Genomic DNA, 6,000 nt, shown 5'->3' on the forward strand with positions numbered 1-6,000 from the left:
AGCATCAGATTAGTGCTAAGAGTCACACAGGCTGAACTGTATCACTCCCGGAAATTAGAATCACATTTCATAGAAAGGGAACAAAGAGGCTCTTGAAAAACTATATCAATAACCTCAAAACAACATCTGACCTGATATGAAGTAAGTTAATATATTTATCACATACATCTTTCTGAAAATTGTGTGCGATCAAAGATACATAGAATCTCAAATTATGCAGTTAGTTAATACATTTATCACATACGTTACAAAAATAGTCCCGATAAAAGACATTTAAACACTCCTGAATTCACACTAAGGCCCAATAATCCTCATCAAAGGAGCTGCTACCACTTACTGCATTAGCCGACCAGCTGGGATGCCATACGGAGGCTGCAGATCTTGGTGGACACAGATGGATGGCCTGCTCCAGCTGTCTCCAGGACACACACACGCTTGTGTAAGATTATATAACCAGAAAGTGAACTTTCCAAGAGTTTGAAATCTTTGTCCTGTGGGTGGGGGATGGCAACATACCGTTATCTCTGCCTTTGATTTATCATGGAGGAAAAGATTAAAGAGTTGGACTTTGTGTTCCTCCGTTCTCTAAATGCTCTCCTATCATGTTTCAACACTGACTAGAGTATTTTCATAAAACACGTCAACAAGGGGGATAATTTTGTTAGTGATATTTAAAACTAGCTGCTACTGGGTCAATAAATATCGAAACATCTACAAATGTGCTTAACTTTCATCTTGTGGTTTTTGTGAAAGAAATGTTGATGCGTCAGCTTCGTCAGATGAAACAAGAAGAGCACAGATTCATCTTCCATTGAAATGATCAGGACTCAGGACATATATCTCTCAGTCCATACAATTTGTGTTTTAATGCCGCACTGTGCAGTATTCCAGCCATATGATGGTGGCCCTGTGAATATTTGAATCAACACCAGACAAACCTTTGATTGATATTGTGAACACCATTAGGGTACAATGACACAGCCAAGTCATCAAGTCACCTGATTAGGGTACAGTGACACAGCCAAGTCATCAAGTCACCTGGTTAGGGTACAGTGACACAGGCAAGTCATCAAGTCACCTGATTAGGGTACAATGACACAGCCAAGTCATCAAGTCACCTGATTAGGGTACAATGACACAGGCAAGACATCAAGTCACCTGATTAGGGTACAATGACACAGGCAAGTCATCAAGTCACCTGATTAGGGTACAGTGACACAGCCAAGTCATCAAGTCACCTGATTAGGGTACAATGACACAGCCAAGTCATCAAGTCACCTGATTAGGGTACAATGACACAGCCAAGTCATCAAGTCACCTGATTAGGGTACAATGACACAGCCAAGTCATCAAGTCACCTGATTAGGGTACAGTGACACAGCCAAGTCATCAAGTCACCTGGTTAGGGTACAATGACACAGCCAAGTCATCAAGTCACCTGATTAGGGTACAATGACACAGGCAAGACATCAAGTCACCTGATTAGGGTACAATGACACAGCCAAGTCATCAAGTCACCTGATTAGGGTACAATGACACAGCCAAGTCATCAAGTCACCTGATTAGGGTACAATGACACAGCCAAGTCATCAAGTCACCTGATTAGGGTACAATGACACAGCCAAGTCATCAAGTCACCTGATTAGGGTACAATGACACAGCCAAGTCATCAAGTCACCTGATTAGGGTACAATGACACAGGCAAGTCATCAAGTCACCTGATTAGGGTACAATGACACAGCCAAGTCATCAAGTCACCTGGTTAGGGTACAATGACACAGGCAAGTCATCAAGTCACCTGATTAGGGTACTATGACACAGGCAAGTCATCAAGTCACCTGATTAGGGTACAATGACACAGCCAAGTCGTCAAGTCACCTGATTTGGGTACAATGACACAGGCAAGTCATCAAGTCACCTGATTAGGGTACAATGACACAGCCAAGTCATCAAGTCACCTGATTAGGGTACAATGACACAGCCAAGTCATCAAGTCACCTGATTAGGGTACAATGACACAGGCAAGTCATCAAGTCACCTGATTAGGGTACAATGACACAGCCAAGTCATCAAGTCACCTGATTAGGGTACAATGACACAGCCAAGTCATCAACTCACCTGATTAGGGTACAATGACACAGGCAAGACATCAAGTCACCTGATTAGGGTACAATGACACAGCCAAGTCATCAAGTCACCTGATTAGGGTACAATGACACAGCCAAGTCATCAAGTCACCTGATTAGGGTACAATGACACAGGCAAGTCATCAAGTCACCTGATTAGGGTACAATGACACAGCCAAGTCATCAAGTCACCTGATTAGGGTACAATGACACAGCCAAGTCATCAAGTCACCTGATTAGGGTACAATGACACAGGCAAGTCATCAAGTCACCTGATTAGGGTACAGTGACACAGCCAAGTCATCAAGTCACCTGGTTAGGGTACAATGACACAGGCAAGTCATCAAGTCACCTGATTAGGGTACTATGACACAGGCAAGTCATCAAGTCACCTGATGAGGGTACAATGACACAGCCAAGTCGTCAAGTCACCTGATTTGGGTACAATGACACAGGCAAGTCATCAAGTCACCTGATTAGGGTACAATGACACAGGCAAGTCATCAAGTCACCTGATTAGGGTACAATGACACAGCCAAGTCATCAAGTCACCTGGTTAGGGTACAATGACACAGGCAAGTCATCAAGTCACCTGATTAGGGTACAATGACACAGCCAAGTCATCAAGTCACCTGATTAGGGTACAATGACACAGCCAAGTCATCAAGTCACCTGATTAGGGTACAATGACACAGGCAAGTCATCAAGTCACCTGATTAGGGTACAATGACACAGCCAAGTCATCAAGTCACCTGATTAGGGTACAATGACACAGCCAAGTCATCAAGTCACCTGATCCACTTGACTGCCTCTTACAACCTATACTAAGTGAGTGAGTGAGTTAATATTTAACGTCACATCGGCAATATCTCAGCCATATCGTGACGAAAACAATTTACACAATAAAAATTCAAACAGTTTGAAGAGTAAAACCTGTAGACAATGGACAGTAAAAATACTAGAGTATGACAGATATGAATATAAAACTAGCATGTAAAACTCAAACATTTTAATTGAAGAAGACAATACAATATAAAACACGGGCTACAGATCGTCAACAAATGAAGGTAGATTACAATACTAGGAACAACCCATACTTGATGCTATCTACCTGTTCTAACATGACCTATTACAACCCCTACTGGAGGCTATTTACCTGTTCTAACATGACCTCTTACAACCCCTACTGGAGACTATCTACCTGTTCTAACATGACCTCTTACAACCCCTACTGGAGGCTATCTACCTGTTCTAACATGACCTCTTACAACCCCAACTGCAGGCTATCTACCTGTTCTAACGTGACCACAAAGGCCCAATGCATATAAAATACTTAAAGCGGTGATTCTGCATAATATGGAAAACTTTCATGAGTTGTATCAAATTTCACAGGCTATTTTTCTTTTGTATCATTACAAAATTTGGAAAGACAACTCAGACAGTTAGGGCAACAAGCATTAAATTATAAGAAAATAAACCCATGTAAAACCCTAATAGCTTGTTGGGGAGTCACAAAACCTGGAATAGAACACATCTGTGCTCAATGGATGTTCATATCACGGTTCAGTTCTTACACCAGTAGCAACAGTGTTTTCAGCACCGAGATGCAGTGAGAGAATAATATCCTTCTCAAGTCCGCTGTATTAAGGTGGACCAGGGAAACTGGTGGTCAACAGCATGAACACCAATCCAAACATACCCAAGCATACCCTATGTTGATTTTATAGACAAACCTATTTTGAATGATGAATGCCACAATTGATAACACACAAAATAACAAAGAACAACCTTTTCCCAACAGACGTAGCTGCATGATATCAAATTAAACATTTATACATCACTGAGCAGTGGTTATTTCATTTCAACCAGGTTACTGTGGTAGCCACACTTACAATTTGCTCAGAGCTGTGTAAGCGGTTTTAAAAGCCCCGTTTCATGTTTCATGGGCACTGTTGCTTCGGAGATGCTAACAATGGCTGATATAGGAGTTACATGAATGTCATAAGGTGTAAAATACCAAAAGGCATCCAGAGTTACATTACGTTTCACAGATTTAATCACTATGCATTGAATTACACACCGATACAAGAGCAATAGCATTTAATTAAACACGGTAATCATTACTGTAATGTCCATATTCTAATAAAATTCTGGGAGCATTTTTAGAAAAGTACTACTGGAATCATTCATACCTACTGATGGTTTCTGCAGGTTGGGTGAGGTTTAACGTTGCTTGAATTCCAGATTATTTCCTCACATAGCGACATGCATGCATGTGCATGTGCCTGCTTTATGCTGGTCTGGACTTATCCTAGTGTCTGAACATGACTATCCTCTCAGGCATATCACACTGGTTACAAGCTAGCCAGCTTAGTTGTCTCCCTTTATGAGAAGAACCAGGGCAAAAACAAGTACCTTTTTTAATGCTTTTTGTTTGACGGAACCAGGGGAAATCTGTTTCAGGAAGTAATATTCTCAGATCTAATTTACAACTTTGGTAAAATTGACTGGATTCTTACCATTGGTTCCTGGTTTAAGAGCTGATAGTGAAAACCTGACACACTGGCTGATGCTCTCCTTGACCTTAGCAACAAAATAACAGGGTGTAAACAATGATGATGGAATGTAAGACTTCATTTTAACCCATGCATGACGCAGACCTTGAACACTCAATAAATATTGAGATAAAATATGTAAAAATGTTGGATTATCGAGCCTCACACAGAAACAACTTCTAATATTTGAACATGAGCAAATCGTTTCCACCTAATATCACTTTGGTAGGAGGTGTAGGACAGTACATACATGTAGAAACTAATTCATATTGGGTCAAAGACTTCTGCCCAGTAAAAGTTGTAAGCTGAAAGGAAAACCCATCAGCCTTCTTCAGTATGTTCAGCCATTCTTAGGTCCATGAAGATGTGAGAGGTCAAACACTTGCAGGTGTAAGAAAAAGGCTATTGACAACCATTTGAACATGTCCGATAATCTTGAAATGATTTTTGATTTTAATGTTTTTTAGTGAGTTTGACAGTTTCACTTGTCAAACAAGGGACCTTCTCCTCCCTCGTCCTGTTGTAATTCACCTAATCAAAAATAGAGCCATGAGGAATCAATGTCCGCACAGTATACAGGAGTGAGGATGGTATCAAACTGTCTCAAGCAATACTCCACAAATATGGCAGCATGGACAATGATGATGGGTTGGACACTTTTACCCATGCGAGTGAGTGAGGTTTTATGCTGCTTTTAGCTATATTCCAGCAATATTATAGCAGGGGACACCAGAATTGCCCTTCACAAAATGTACCCATCTGGGGAATTGAGCCTGGGTCTTTGGCCTGATGCTTCAACTGCTAGGCTACCCAACAGACCCTTCAGTATGTATGAACACTTCCACAACATGGCCACCCAACCATCCCTTTAAGTTCAGGAAGAAGTCAAGCAAGCCCCATGTTGAGGTCCCAGACGGAGCTCACTTCTTGGCCTTGTATTGATTGACAAACGCAAGATGAAATGTGTAGCAGACACTTTATTGGCACAGCTAAAATGCAATGTTTGTCTTCTGCAAGATCTCTGCTTCATCAATTAACTCCTCTTTAAAACTGTGTCCTGTTTTCGATTATGAGGCTATAAGCTCTAAATCATATTTGATCAGGTAAGATTTACGGAGCTGATGCCTTTCTATGGAGCTGAATGGTGTGATTGGTTTAGGGGGCTTACATGGTCGGCAAAGGAGGAGCAGCAGGGTTCATCCACTGTAGGAGGGACGAGTCAACAGACGCCAGTTATCACAGAAAACATGGGTTTCTGTATCACAATCAAAGGATATAAATGGAAACGATTGAAATGTTATTGTGTCTTACTTTAACTG

Source organism: Haliotis rubra, unplaced genomic scaffold, assembly GCF_003918875.1.
Source record: "Haliotis rubra isolate DU_JTF1 unplaced genomic scaffold, ASM391887v1 Scf36, whole genome shotgun sequence".
Classification (NCBI taxonomy): domain Eukaryota; kingdom Metazoa; phylum Mollusca; class Gastropoda; order Lepetellida; family Haliotidae; genus Haliotis; species Haliotis rubra.